We start from the raw sequence: 16,304 nt of genomic DNA, 5'->3' as shown, positions 1-16,304 counted from the left end.
GCTAGACCATGAGTCCATATAGCTTAGTACTGTCTACACAGACTAGCAGCAGCTCTCCCAAGATTTTAGGCAGGAGTCTCTTCCAGCCCTACCTGGAGATACTGCTGGGGATTGAGCCTGGCGTTTTCTGCTTGCAAGGCAGATGCTGTGTCACTGAGCTAGGGTCATTTCCCAAACGACCATGTTTGGTTTTAAATAAAAAAATGGCAAGCCAGTGAGGGAATGTGCATAATGGAACCAAAGACTGGAAGAGTGGCAAAACTGAAATGGACAGGTCCACTTGTTCCTCGCTGAGCACCTATTAAAGAGTTACAATTGGAATCGGCTCGCTCTCTTCCCTTCCACAACCCTGGCAAATTCTTAGCCATCTCTCTCCCCCCCCCCCCATTTTGCTCCTTCTTCCTGGGCTTTCTGCCATGCATGTCTGGAATACATTATGTACCTCGTGCTCGCTCCCCCCACCCCAGCTTGTCAAGCTGACTTTCCTTCTATCTTCTCCTTGGAGTCTTTTCTCAAGGCTCAGAAAAGCTTTTCCTGAACCAGCAAACCAACCCCCACTTTCCCACCAGTTTTCTTCTCGGCTGCTAAGATCTGATCGCCTGTCTGAAGGTGAATGTGGTGGCAGTGGTAGAGAAATTAAGCAGGACACTGAGATACTTCCTAACTCCAGATCTGATCTGATTTTTTAAAAGAGAAAATAAATTTCCTGCAAATGCTCACTTGGATTTTTCAGCTTGAAATTATTAATCCTCCACTTTGTCCCGGGGAGGAAAACACACACACACACACACACACACACACACACACACCCACCCCATGTCTGAATCAGCCCCATTCAGACGCCTCATGTCTGAATGTGGTGGCCCAAATTTTAATTGGCCAAACATCTTTGCCCTGTTTGTCCAAGTCTCCTGTTCCAAATGTTGGTGGGTGTGCTCCTGTGGATGTCAAGTGATTGAAATGAAATTTGGTGATCCTATTCAGGTCACAGGGGGTCTTTTGGATTGGAAGATGTGCTTCCTTGAATCAAATCCCTGCTCCCTGCCTTTGATGCGGAGAGGAGAAAAGTGAAACCAACAACAGGAACCAGGTGTGGCCCCTGCCATGGGAGTCCTGAACTATCCAAGCACAATTAATCTTTTCGGTTTTTATATTCCTCACAACAGTTTTGCAAGGTGGATCAGTTGAACCCATTTCACAGATGAGAAAGCAAATGCCTCTTTGTGATGTTTTAAAGTGCAAGTCTTCATACGATAAATGGCTGGTTAAAATTCAGTCTGTGGGATCAGTCTGAGTACAGTAAAGGTAAAGGAACCCCTGACCATTAGGTCCAGTTGTGGCCGACTATGGGGTTGTGGCGCTCATCTCGTTTATTGGCGTACAGCTTCTGGGTCATGTGGCCAGCATGACTAAGCCGCTTCTGGCGAACCAGAGCAGCGCATGGAAACGCGCATGGAAACGCCAGAGCGGTACCTATTTATCTACTTGCACTTTGATGTGCTTTCGAACTGCTAGTTTGGCAGGAGCAGGGACGGAACAACGGGAGCTCAACCCGTTGTGGAGATTTGAACCACCGACCTTCTGATCGGCAAGTCCTAGGCTCTGTGGTTTAACCCACAGCGCCACCCACGTCCCTATTTCCTGGGTATGTGCCTCTGGGAAATTTCACAAATACTGCATAGGGCAGGAGGGGATTTCCAGTCTGGAGGGCCACATTCTGTCATTGGTGACCCTCTGGGGGCCACATGCCAGTGGTGGGTGGGGCCGGAGGCAAAGTGGGCAGAATATTGGATGTGGCTTGCTGCTTTTGCACGAAAGGTTATGCGCCAGGCCTGCAAAAACCAGAGCCACTTTGAGAGAAATAGGGGAAAGGGGTGTATTCTCTCCACCTTCGTTGCTTCTCCATTATCCCATCTCTTCCAGTTCCTGCTCCCCCACTTCTAAACTTGTGCTTGGAGACTCATTATTAAACGCTGCAAAGGCTACTTTAGGAAAGCTACTTCAAGATAGGGCAATTCCTGCCTGTCCTTTCTCCATTCCCCATCTGTTCCAGTTCTTGCTCCCCCACTTCTAAAACGTGTTTATTTACACATTTGGAACCCCTGGAGAGAAAGGCACATGGAGAAAGCTGCTTGAGAGGGGGCAGTTTTAAGGCAGGAGGAAGGGGTACATAACCCTTTCCCCACCTGTCATGTCTTCATCCCCCCCCCCATATTTTCCTGGTCCTGTCCCCCATTTTCATGAATACACATTTTGAACCCCTTTAGCTCAACCCACTTCCGGAAAACAGCTTTCAGGGAGGTCATCTCTTCCACTTCCTCCTAAACTTTGGTTTAAATACACATTTAGAACCTCTGCAGGGGTAACAGATGCTTTGGGGAAGGGGTGATCCAGAGCGATTCCACAGCAGGGAGAGAAGCGGGTTACACACTCCCCCCTCTCCTATGTCATTTGCTGTTTAAGAGTCCTTTACCAATCCTATTTATTAGGGGGGGGGAGAGAGAGAGCAGCAAGGTCACTTAGGTTGCAAACCTACCCTGCACTTTCCTGCAAATAAAGCTTCATTGTTTACTTCTGAGTAGACCATGATCAAACCAGTTGGGACCTTCAGACCCAAGCAAGAATTTGAGAACCTGGAGTCTCCGATCCAATAAAATCCAACACTCTTCTTTGAGTCCCCCCACCCCGTCTCCCTCTTTCCTCTCTCCTCTGCTCCAGAAAAAGTGGAAAGTAATTCCTCCAGAAAGTAGGAGTCTTGCATGAAACACCCCCCATAGTGGTAATGGGGAGAGGATTAGCCCGCTTTGGGGAATGAAAAGTCAACTGTTGACTCCACCCCCCCATAAAAAATAATCTGGATCTCTTTCGCAAACTTGAGTTGTGTGATAACCCCCCTTCCTTCCTGTATGGAGTTGGCGGGAGGGGTTTTTCTCTGTGTGTGTGTGGGGGGGGGTATTGGCTCAGCGCCCTTCATTGTCTTTGCAAAACAACACCCCCATTTTATTTCCTTTCTCTCCCTATTCCCAGGGCTTGCATGCACTTTCTGCATCTCCCCCTCCCTCCAACACACACCTATTTTTCTGTGCCCCCCCCCCAACAGCGCCTTCAATAATTAATCGCCTGGATAAATAATAGATGCCGTGTTTGCTTGGGTGTTTTCTATTCCACCCCCCCCCCGCGTTTCTCCACCCGCTATTTATTTAGGCTTGCAAGCCCTTCCAGCGGAGCCAACCCCGTTACAAAGCAACAACCCCTTTACTTCCGAGTAGACTCACTTCACTTGCACACACACACACACACTGCATGCAGACAGACGCATATATAATATTCTCCTTTGCAGCCTCCTTCATTAAGGGTAGCAATGGTATTTTATTTTTGCAGGGGTAGGGGGAGGTTTAAGGAGGGCGGGGGGTGGAGGGAGAAGGAAAAGTGCAGCTGAAAAGCATTCCGGGGAGATAAAGGGCTGGTTTGATGTGCGTTCATGTGGAGGAGCCTTTTCTCCCCTCCCTCCCGCTTCTCTTCTTCCCCTTCCCGGAGAGAAGGTTGGCGCCAGTAGTCTGGAACTAGGCTGACAAGCTTTTGAGTTATAGAAAAAACGGAGGAGGGGGGTGGAAGGAGACGGAGGACGAGAAGGGGGAGAGAGGCAGGCAGGCAGGCAGCTGGTGTGTGGATTACTTCAAGGGAGAGAGCAGGAATAAACACAAACACACTCGCAGAGCTGGGGACGCGAAGGGAGAGGTCAGGATTCGAACCCGCGGAGGAGGAAGATTTATGCAGGGTTTTTAAATTAAAAAAATAAACAATTAGGGCTATCAATGGCCGCTAACCATGATACCTAGGCTCTGCCTCCAAGGTTAAAGGCAGCAATTTTTCCGAATAACAATTGCCGTAAGCCATAAGAGGGGAGAGGTGTCACGATCAGGTCCTGCTTAAGTTATTATTATTTATTGAATTTATATACCGCCCTATACCTAGAGGTCTCAGAGTGGTCCACAGTGCAAATGAACCGCAGGCATCAGTTTCTGCAGGCATCAGATTGGCCGCCATGATAACAGGATCCTAGACTAGATGGGCCACCGGCCTGATCCAGCGGGCTCTTCTTACGTTCTTCGGGTTTGGGGAAGGGGGCGTGGCTTAGTGGGTAGAGTATCTGCATACAGATTGTTCCAGGTTCAGCCCCCCAAATAGGGCTGGGAGAGAGACCCGCTTTCAAAACCCTGGAGAGCTGCTGCCTCTCAGTGCAAATAATACAGTGGTACCTCGGGTTACATACGCTTCAGGTTACATACGCTTCAGGTTACACACTCCGCTAACCCAGAAATATTACCTCAGGTTAAGAACTTTGCTTCAGGATGAGAACAGAAATCGTGCTCCGGCGGCGCAGCAGCAGCAGGAGGCCCCATTAGCTAAAGTGGTGCTTCAGGTTATGAACAGTTTCAGGTTAAGAACGAACCTCCAGAACGAATTAAGTACTTAACCTGAGGTACCATTGTACTGCGCTAGGTGGACTGATGGATCTAACTGAGTATGAGGCAGTTTCTTACTTAAGTCACCCCTTTATTTTGTACCATGGGGTCTGGAACCTTGTATTATTTTGGAGGAAGTCCATTCATTTCTATGGATTGCATTCAACTACATCCTCCTCACAGTGGACCCATTTAAATAAATGGGCCTAAAGTAGTCATGGCCATTAACTTCAATGGGTCACCTTCAGCATTGAATACCACCCTATGATCTTTCCAGGTTGGGGCTTATTATGGGGTCAGTGCTTCTCATGCACAGAAATTATTCACCACCCTGTATTTTGTCTACCCCGCTCCTCTCTGTTAAACCAGATTTAAACTTTCCTGATGGGGGAATCCAACAAATGAAAGAACACCAGCACGACCACCATGTTTTTCACAGAGCAGACCCTGGGAACTGCAGTTTGTTGAGGGTGCTGGAATGGTAGCGCTCTCTCTTGAGGCGCAAACTGCAGTCCCCAGGATTTTGGGGAGCAGGAATGTGCTTTAAAGGTAAGATGTCTATGCAGCTTGTATGACCCCCCAAAACTGCATCCTACAACTCGTTTGCAAGATTGTGACAACCTATTTGCTGTATTTAAAAATCGCCACAACCACCCCTAGTCTGCAAGCACCTTTGAATTGGCTCCATGGGATTTTTTTGAGGGGAGGGGGGTGAATCAAAATACTGAAAGCGAGGAGAGCAGGCTAGTTTCTCACAAAACAAATTACAGAAGAATATGGCCTATGTATTTTGCCTCATATCTCAGCTTCTATAAATCCTGTAAATTTTCACTCTCTGTATATATGAAATATGGGGATGGGGGTTCATTGCAGGTGCAGAAAATGCTCCCTTTGCCTTACCTTGTCTGAGGCCTAACCTCTTGGTTAGACACACTTTGGTTTGAACCCTCAGCTGTGATATTTTTTTAGACCCATTTACTGGGGAGGACTCAGTGGGCTTATCTGGGTGCCCACAGGGGTTTTTCCAGGGATGGGGTGGAGTGGTGAGAGTGCTGAATATCAGGATTCGAACCCCCACTAGGCCATGAAGCTCACTTGGCAAGACCTTGGGCAGAGCCATAGATGAGGTGATTTTGTGCCCCTGGCAGAACTGTCCAGATTGCGCCCCCTAGCCATGGACAAATTAGCCCTGCTTTCTGCCTCTCCTCCAATCCCCTCCCCTCCACCCATTCAATTCACCCTCTATTTAAAACCATTTCTTATGAGGCAATAATCAATATTTATATTTATGGACATATTTTTAGCTGATTTTGTGCCCCCAATCACCTGCGCCCCTGGCTGGGGCCCACCTTACCACCTCCTATCTACGGCCCTGACCTTCAGCCTTTTTTCATGCTAACCTACCACACAGGGTGATTGTGGGAATTAAATGAGGGCAATAACCACATATGCCACAATGAGCGCCTTGGGAGAAAAAGAAGGGATATACATTCTGTAAATAAAATAAAACAACACATACATTAAATAATAAATAAATGTAAACTATGGAAAGGGCTAATTTCTCTCACAACAAATGAGATTGCTGTCTGCACATTTTGCCTCATACCTCAGCTTCTACAAATGCTAGAAACCTACCTCTTTAAAAAAGGAGAGAGGAGCTGGGGTTTATGATTTATTTGGGGCTGGGGACTGCTACCTCCTGCCCTCTCCTGGAAACTCACACATGTGGGGTGTGTGAGCCACACTGGGGTGTGTGGAAGAACATTTCCAGAAAAGTCATGAACATTTTCGAAAGAGAAAGAAACAAAGTTGTGTGCTTTTCTGTCCTCCTTAAAACACACACAGCCTGAGGTTGCAGGCTTGGAAAAGAGCTGGCTTCACAGGGACTCTTGGCTGAGGTTCAGCCGAGCCATCCCGGGAGGACATTCCTTTCCACTGAACACGGCTGTTCCCCTCTCTCTGCCTCTTCCCTCCCTCACAGAAAACCTTCCCAAACTGAGCAGGCTTGGCTCCCTCCATCGCAGTCCAGCTGCTTGCCTCCCACACCTCCAAAAGCTTGCCCCGGCTTCATCTGCAGAACAGTCCACTAGATTTAAAAGCCCTGCTTGGCTTCTGGGCAAGAAGTGGTTGAGTCCCTTTGTGCTGGGGCTCTAGAAGGGACTGTACCACTTGGAGCTTGCTGGAGGAAGGTTCACCTTTATAAACACCCCCAAACAAACATTCATTTTAATTTTTTTTATTTATTTCGCAAAATTTATGTACCGCTTTATGGTAGAAAACAAACAATAATCTTTTGAAAGCTAATTTGGTGTGGTGGTTAGAGCACCAGGCTAGGACTTGGGAGTTTGAATCTCCTCACTTGGCTATGAAGGTCAGTGGGGGTCATTCGCTCACTCTCTGCCTAACCTGCTTTGCTGGGTTGTTGTGGGGATTAAATGATGAGGAGGAGAGTCTCTGGAGCTCCATAGAGGGGGATATAAATTCAATAAATAAATGTCTCAAAACAGTTTACAAAAAGAATAAAACAATAGAATTATTTAGTAAAAACAATTAAAACCAGTCATGAACTAAATACACACCAGCATTCTAAATATCTGAGTAGGCAACAATGACTGTAAATCACACCAACTCATTGCAAATAGAAAGCTAGCAGGAAAGGGAATAAGATAGGGTCCACATCACTCTTCAACTCCTGGGCCAGGACCTCAATACAGCCTGATTGAAGTGAGTGGCAATGATTTAAAAAGTATGGAAATCTCTCACACAGGAGACAGTTATGGCCCCCAGCTTAGATGGCTTTAAAAGTGGATTGGCTGAGGGCTACTAGCCGCAATGTCAACACTCTACTTCCATGGTTGGAGAGAGCAATGTTTCTGAATACTAGTTGCTGGAAACTACAAGAGGGGAGAGTGCTCCTGTGCTTGGGTCCTGCTTGCAGCCCTCTTTGGCCTGATCCAGCAACCATTCTCTTCTTATGGTCTTACATTTCAATTGAATATGGGTCCTGCATTTGAAGTGATTGAAGAATACAGGGTTGGAGAATCTTCCTGCCTTTCTGACATGTGCTAGCTTTCTACTAGCAGGGAGTATTGTTGTTTGTTTGGGTCCAAGAGGGAACATTAAAAATTGTCGCCGTCCCCACCAGCTAGAAAGGGTATAGTCTACCTTATCACTTAGGTCTCTACCAATAACCTCATCCTACTGGATGTGTAGTGCAGGCTTAAGAAGTCTGCAGTCATAATAGCTGCGGAGGCTAATCTGTGATCCTCCAGCCCTCATCACCCCGGCTGGGGATGATGGCAGCTGGAGCCCAAAAATATATGGAGGCCAAAGGATAGCTACCTATCACCTAGATGCTTAGTTGGGATAAACCCCATTGGGACGCGGGTGGCGCTCTGGGTTAAACCACAGAGCCTAGGACTTGCTGATCAGAAGGTCGGCGGTTTGAATCCCCGTGACGGGGTGAGCTCCCGTTCCTCAGTCCCTCTCCTGCCAACCTAGCAGTTCGAATGCACGTCAAAGTGCAAGTAGATAAATAGGTACCGCTATGGTAAAAGGCGTTTCCGTGTGCTGCTCTGGTTTGCCAGAAGCGGCTTAGTCATGCTGGCCACATGACCCGGAAGCTGTATGCCGGCTCCCTCGGCCAATAAAGCGAGATGAGTGCCGCAACCCCAGAGTCGGCCACGACTGGACCTAATGGTCAGGGGTACCTTTACCTTTACCTTTTACCATTGGGCTTTCTTCTAAGAAACATGCATGGGATTGTATTGAGGTGGCAAACTGGCCAAAAGGGGGCATTATTCACCCCCTTCTTCAGCCAAAGGTTTCCAGAGCACTTACAGATCTGGGGAAAGAACAAGCATGCAATCTTAAAAGACAAGGCACAAAGGGAAAAGAGATTTAGGAGGGAGGAGGAACTAAGCAAACTTGGACACAAGTTATTAGCTACAAGTTCTTCTAATGGCCAGCAGGGGTGAGGAAGTTTAAGGAGAGGAGCACCTTTCAGCTGCTCTGAAAGAGAGGGACAACAATATAATTTTTTCTCTTCTTTCTTTGCTGTAGCCTCATGAAACGGCTGGCAAACATTCAGCTGAACAGATTTTGGAAGGGTGCAAGCACAGAGACAGCTTCAGCTTTACAGGAACATCATGCAACTTCCCTCTCCCAATCTTGGGTTGCCAAACTTCCTAGACCCCTGTGGGCACATCTGGGTTTTGGACTGAGAGCCAGGGGTGCCGCCCCTTGTGGCCCTGCTCTTCTGATCAGCCACAATGAGAGAAAAATGATTTACCTTTGCTTGATTGTAGTAAATCCTCTAAACACATTATGATAAATATTAAAATTATCTATCAAAAGTGGTTAAAAATAATTTAGACATATAGAAATAATTAAAACCAACTGTTAAAAAGATTAAAACTTGTCAACATCTTTCAGCTTGGCAGCACCTATACTTTGGAACTCCCTGCCTATTGATATTAGGCAGGTGCCTTCACAGTACTCTTTTCAGCACCTGCTAAGAACATTTTTGTTTAGGCAAGCCTGCACAGGTGCTTAGAAAGTTGATGTGAGTTTTAATCTGCTTCTAGTCTCTTGCTACTTTAACTTTTTGAATTTAAAACATTATGACCGTTCATTTTCCTTATTCATAATTTTATTGCATAACTGTTTTTTGCAAGTCGCTTTGAGGGTTTTGATTTTTGGGTGGGTTGTGTTGTTGTTTTTTGTTTTGTTACCATCAAGCAATGTGTTTATACATTTTATGAAATCCATAAATAAAATAAATAACATCAACAGTGAGTGCAGCTGCCTAATGTCAACAAGCACTGAGTTTCAAAGAATAGGTGCCGCCGGACCAAATTTCCCCCTCTTTCTCTCTCCAGGTTAATTTCAGCTCAGTCCACCTGTGTGATGGATCTGTGGGTGGCTGGTTCAAGACCTGTTTGTACTCAAGGCAGAAAATCCAAATGGCAGTTTCCTCCCTGCACAGAAATTAACAGGTGGTATGATCCACCAGGAAGTTATTCTGCACAGCACGTGTGATGAAGCAGAGATAGGCAGGAATGATGGGCTGCCACTAATTTTGCAATGGGTACCATGTTATCCCTGTATCCCCACTGCCGCTTTTATTTTTATCCTTACCTGAAGGTTTGTTGCCCACCAAAAGAATCAGGCACAGTATAAGACAGGATCGGGGCAGGTTATGGAGAGGGGGCCCAGTGGCATATGTGCGAGGACCAGTTTTGCTTCTCGTTTTTCTTTTCTTGAATTCTGTTCTCCACATTTCCATGTCAGTTTGCAATTTTTCTCTAAGCCCATGTGAAAACTTTTCAGCATTTCAGTGTGAATTTCTCCTAATATAAAGATCTTTGTATGGCGTTTTTGCCTAATAAGCACATTTCCCCCTCAATGCTGATTTTCCATAAGAAGAACGTAAGAAGAGCGCTTCTGAATCAGGCCAAAGGCCCTTCTAGCCCAGCATCCTGTTCTCACAGTGGCCAGTCAGAAGCATCTTCTGGGAATTCAGGGAGTTCAAGGCTACGAATGGCTGCTCACCAGGATGGCTATGCTTTGCCTCCACAGCTGGAGGCAGCAGCACTTCTGAATACAATTTGCTGAAAACCACAGGAACGGAGAGTTGCTCTTGTGCTCAAATCCTGCTAGTGAATTTCCCTTTGGGGCATCTGGCTGGCCACTGTGAAAAGAGGATTCTGCACTAGATGGACTAGTGGTTCTTACATTATTCCAAGCAAATTTCTCCCATCTATTCCATCCCCCTATTTCCCACATGGTCCCGTCTGCTTTCTGTCTTCTTCCTTCTGGATTCCAGTTCAGCTAGGAGAATTTCTTAAAATGATTTCCAGAATTAGGGCACGGGCGTTCTGCCTCATCTTTCCGTTCCATCTGTTCATTTGCATCTTCTTCTTTTTTTAAATCCTCTGGGTTACCAAAGCATGCGTGCGCATTGATACCACACTGGAAGGGGGAAAGGAAGGCGGTCTTGATGTGATTTTATTGCACACAGGGCTGCTTTCAGACTCTTTCCTGCCTTTGTTTTTATAGGGTTTCAGCAAGGCATGCCTGGTCTCCTGCACGTTGGTAAAGAGCATGAGTAAAAGAGGCAGAAGGAAGGGACTCTAACCTGTAACAGTACTCTGTACAAAATTCAGAATATTTGAAAATGAAATAACATAGGTTACCGAATGCAGGGCTGGGTAGACATCAGGTCTACTCAGGAGTCCCTGTTATGATGTTCACATCATAAAACACATATAAATCACATGGATCCACCCCCACCAAAAATGAATATTGGGAACTGTAGTTTACCACTCCCACAGTGCTACAATTCCCAGCACCCTTAACAGACTACAGGATTCTTTGAGGGAAATTTTATTTATTTATTTTCTTATTTATTTCATAAAATTTATAGATCGTTTGGTTTTTTTTTAAAAGCATCCTCAAAGCAGTTTACAAAAAATATATAGCAATAAAAGTATCAATATGAAAAAAATTAAACAATGATTTAATACTTTCAAAAAGCTAAAATAACAGTAGGTTAAAAAAGATTGAAACTCGTATCAGTTTTCTAAACATCTGGGCAGGCTAGCCTAAACAGGCGCTGAAAAGAGTATAGTGAAAGCACTTGCCTGGTGTCAACAGGCAGGGAGTTCCAAAGTGTAGGAGCTGCCGCACCAAAATATAAGTTTCTGACAAATTTAAAACTCCAAAGTTGAGGTTTGAGGTTTCACATTTTCCTCATGATAAACGAGTGACAAAGAACAGCCCTGGGCTCATTTGGGAGGAAGGGTGGGATATACATTTGAAAAGATGGCTGTAGCTCAGTGGTAGGACATCTGCTTTGCATGCAGAAGGTCCCATGTTTAATCCCAGATGGCATCTCCATGTAAGTCTGGGAGAAAACCCTGTCTGAATGTCCAGAGAGCTGTTGCCAGTCAGAGCAGACAATATTGAGCTAGATAGACCAATGTCTGATTCAGCAAAGGACAGCTCCTTATTTAAATCATCTTACAGTGGTGCCCCGCAAGACGAATGCCTCGCAAGACGGAAAACCCGCTAGACGAAAGGGTTTTCCGTTTTGGAGGTGCTTTGCAAAACAAATTTCCTATGGGCTTGCTTCGCAAGACGAAAATATCTTCCGAGTTCCTGCGGGGTTTTTTCCCCTCCCCCCCTTTCACAAGCCGCTAAGCCACTTAACAGCTGATCCGCTAAGCCGCTTAACAGCTGATCCGCTAAGCCGCTTATCAGCTGATCCGTAAGCCGCTAAGCCACTTATCAGCTGATCCGCTAAGCCGCTAATGGGCTTGCTTTGCAAGACGAAAAAAACGCAAGACGAAGAGACTCGCGGAACGGATTCTTTTCGTCTTGCGAGGCACCACTGTATTTTATTTTGGAGGAGGGGCCATAGTTCTGACTGGAGAACCACTGGAGAACCACTGTCAGTCAGTGTAGACAATAGTAAGCTAAATGGACCAGTGGTCTGACTCAGGATAATGTGACTGCCTCTGTTTCTATTTAATACAGTATTTTATTCAGGAACATGAGGACTAGAATCTTACTTTAGTTTTAGAGGAAAGGGTGAATGTCAGTCGTAGAGCATCTGTCTTGCATGATGAAGGTCCAGGGTTCCATCCCCAGTGACATCTCCCAAGTAGGGCAGGTCTGAAACCCTGGAGAGCTGCTGCCAGCCAGTTTGAACAACACCAAGCTGACATCACAGTTTGAGAAGTATGTTCACAAGCTGGAATGTGTGCAGCCAAGATGACAAAGGGTCTGGAAACCAAGCCTTATGAGGAACGGTAGAAGGATTTGGGCATGTTTAGCCAAGAGAAGAAGAAGAGTTTGGATTTGATATCCCGCTTTATCACTGCCCTAAGGAGTCTCAAAGTGGCTAACATTCTCCTTTCCCTTCCTCCCCCACAACAAACACTCTGTGAGGTGAGTGGGGCTGAGAGACTTCAGAGAAGTGTGACTGGCCCAAGGTCACCCAGCAGCTGCATGTGGAGGAGCGGGGATGCGAACCCTGTTCACCAGATTACGAGTCTACCGCTCTTAACCACTACACCACACTGAAGGCTTAGAGGTGCCATCATAACCATCTTCAAGTAACTGAAGGGCTCCCACATGGAAGATGGAGCCAGCTTGTTTTCTGCTGCTCCAGAGGGTAGCACCAGAACCAATGGATTCAAATGACAGGAAAGGAGATTCTGACTAAGCTGTAAGTGCCTTTTGACTGTTGAACGGGCTCCCTCAGAAAGTGGCAGGCTCTGCTTCATTGGCGGGGCTATTGGCCTGTTCTTTTTCTTACTTTTAAGGTATTTTGTGCTTTTTATTATCTTGTATTTTTATGTTTTGAACCATCCTGGAATCTATGGATGAAGGGCAGTATACAAATTTAATAAATAATAAAATAAAAGTAAGTTGAGGTTGGATAGCCATCTGTCATGGATTTTTTATCTGTGATTCCCGCATCACAGGAGGGTTGGACAGGATGACCCTTGAGGTCCTTTCCCACTCTAAAATTCTATGATTTTATGTGTCAGGGAATCAGTGCAGATAGAATAGCAGTCTGAGCCGATACACAACACCTCCCTGTTCCCCGGATACAAACTACCACAAGCGGCTCCCCCTTGAACTGCTCCCCATCACTGCACTTCTCCTGTAAGGCACGTCCCCCGGGGAACCGTAGATTGAATCCAGCGCTCTCTATTCATAGGAGCTTGGAGATTCTCCACGCAGGGCCTCCGTGGCAGATGAGCGAGGGGTTGCTTGCCACACAGATTGTTGCAATCGGATTCCCCTGGTGGTGGGTCAGTAATTTTGAAGAACTCTGCTCTGACACATCGCAGGGAAGTGGTAAGGTCTCCCAGCACAGCCTCTCCTGGCTCAAAGGCCAGCTTTCACGTAGGACTGTTCTGTTTTGTTTTAGAGGAAGGTGGCAACGATCTCTCTTCCTCGCACCAGCTCACCATTTGTCTGACTACAGACATCAAAACATTTAAACAAAAGGCTGGTCCACTCTAAGAAGAGACCAGGCAACATTCATTTCACCAAGACTTGATGTGGGATCAAATCTTCTCAAAAAAATTGCCATGATAGGTCCTGCCATGTTTCCATTGAAAATACAATAATGCTAGAAAAATGCAACCTGTCCTGCTGTTAGAAGTAGTACGATTCATGTAACATGTTGGCAACTAATATACACACAATAATTACCAAAATAATTATGCATTCTTTATCAATCTTCTGAGAAAAATACATAAACTTATGCAAAGCTACAGAGACTTGCGAACTACCCAACCTGAGATGAACATATAATGTCTGATTTCAATGGATTTTTCAAGTGCTTAACTCAGTCTTTTGTTTTCTTTATCTTTTTAGGTAAGTTCATGAAGATACCAACAAAAGATAAGTTCGATGTTGTTCACAATACCGAGAGATGCTAGTGAAGTTGTAGATGGATGTTAATAAAGTTGTAGACAGGGTGCTGGCATTTTGCACCTGTTTCACCCTGGCAGTCCAAGTAATCAAGATCTTAAGCCAAGAAATATATTCTCTATGAAATTGAATATCAATATACATCTCAAGGCTTTGAGATTAGACCACTGAAGAAGCCTGGAAAACTACCTTGGGAGTGTGCTACCTGCAAGCCCCAGTAAAAGGGCCCCATCGGGGGCGAACAGCGGTTTCTTGATTACTTGTGTGTATATTAGTCACCAACGTGTTGCATGAATCGTACTACATGTTTCCATTGAAAGCATGGAAGTAGCCCTGTGGTTTTAATTTCCAGAGTGGACAACTGTGCTGGTCTGTTGCAATGCAGAGAAGCTTGAAAATTACTATGTTCATTGGGGCATAAGTCAATTTCCTCTTTCCTGGGAAAAGTTTTGGTTAGTTCAATAATAGGGTATCTACTCTGCATGCAGAAGGTCTCAGGTTCAACCTGTAGGTTCTCCTGGTAGGGCAGGGAATATCCCCTACTCAAAATCTGTTGTTAGTCCATGTAGGACCGCTAGTCTGACTCTGCAGTATACAGTAGCTTCCCATGTTCTTGTTTAAATCGGCTTTAAATTCAGATCAAAGAGAACTGGAATCTTACTTCATTCATAGGGGAAGGGTTGTCGCTCCTTGGCAGAGTGCCGCCTGCCTTGCATGTGGAATGTGAACTCTTTATTAGTTGTCTGGTCTTTATGTCCTGCACAGCCAGAAACATGCCAAAGCACAGTTTTCACATTTTACACTTACCACTTGAGGAGAGGATACTTTAATACCCACCTTCAGTTATTGTGTGGTAGCATTTGCAGAAATGCTAGGGAGTACCTGATCTCAGATGAACCCGTGTCAGGAAAGAAGCCTCCTGGTTGCTAGGGGGAAAGGGCAAACTGCAGAGGTTCCAAAGACTACTAGAAAATAAGACAGAAGCAATACTGAAGAGGAGGAGAGAAAGAAGCACTTTAGAACTCCTGGATTCCTATTGCCTGATGTGCAAATTACTCACTTATTAATCACAGCTCATTGGCGAATAACTGTGACACATGGAAGCAGGTCGGCTCATTTCACAAAAGTCACTTACGAGCATAGTGTTGTTTTTTTGTTCTGTATTTGGTTTAAAAGTATAAAATAAAATAAAAGTATAAAAAAAGAAAAAGGAGTGTTACCTGGATTCCTAGATCCAGTTTTAGGGCAAGTACTCTTTGGTGAGAGAGCCCCAGCCAAGATTTAAAATCGCAAAATATGTAGCAAAGTAAAACGTGGAAATATAGGCTGTTATACCTTTAAAATATCCATTTCTAAGTTGCTTCCAAAGTTCCCCTCTTCCCTTAGCATAGAAAGAGACCACACATTTGGTTTAAAATGGGTTACTTAAAAAAACTTCAAAGGTCATGTGCTTTTCCATGCAGCAGCAAGAAAAGTCAAGCAGTTTACTTAGGTTCTTTCAAAATGATAAAATCAGGGGCACTGACTTGCCCCCCACATTGCAGGGGTGCATCATGTGATGCGTCATGTTACATGTCATGTGATTTGTCTCCTCCCCACCTAGCACATGAGCTGGGATATGTGGGTGTGCTGCTGCTGCGATGCTGGCGCTTGCATGCTGGGTGGGGAATGGAGAACATGCAGCTGGGCTCCACGTTTGGTCTCCTCCCCGTGTGGCATTGGGCAGGGAGGAGGAGACAAAGCAGGCCACAGGATTTGGGGAGAGCCCAGCCCCCACCCTGAAAAATGGAAGAGGGAGGCTAAAGACCCCTCAGTCCCCACCACTTGGCACACCTGGATAAAATGTTTCTAAATTATTTGTATAGAAACACAAAGATGACTTGCTTAAGCCACACGGTGTAACATTGGAGCATGCAGCTTAGGCCTCACATGGTAGAAGTGAGAGAAAAAGGTTTGGTAACCCTTCCTCCCAAGGTAAGAGGGAGAGACCTAGCAAATTCCATCAGGACAGCTTACTCTATGGTCTTAACCCCTTCGTTCATTAGAGTGAAGCATATTGGTTATATGAAGCTGGATATCCTACCCATACTGGCATATTCTGAATCATCATTGAATTGTAGAATTGGAAGTGACCCCAAAGATAATCTTGTCCAACTCCCTGCAACTAAATCACAACTAAAGAATCCCTGACAGGTGGGCATCCAACCTCTGCTTAAAAACCTCCAATGAAGGAGAGCCCATCACCTTCTGAGGGAGTCCATTGTCAAACAGCTCTTACCATCAGAATCCATTGGTTCAGGTCCTGCCCTCTGGAGTAGCAGAAAACAAGCTTGCTCCCTCTTCCATGTGCCCTTCATTTATTTGAAAATGACTGCCATATCACCT

General features: G+C 45.5%; 1 long non-coding RNA gene across 1 annotated transcript; it reads left to right on the top strand.

Annotated features, from left to right (window-relative positions):
- Positions 1–4,313: 4,313 nt before the first annotated feature.
- On the top strand, positions 4,314–14,757 carry LOC310698356. Its single transcript, XR_014521446.1, has 5 exons — positions 4,314–4,525; positions 4,836–5,015; positions 9,347–11,497; positions 11,854–12,699; positions 13,863–14,757. It is a non-coding gene; the product is annotated as an uncharacterized lncRNA (long non-coding RNA).
- Positions 14,758–16,304: the final 1,547 nt, after the last annotated feature.

This window comes from Podarcis liolepis (genome assembly GCF_965112155.1).
Source record: "Podarcis liolepis genome assembly, chromosome: Z".
NCBI lineage: Eukaryota > Metazoa > Chordata > Lepidosauria > Squamata > Lacertidae > Podarcis > Podarcis liolepis.
This window is presented reverse-complemented; position numbering and strand designations above follow the sequence as displayed.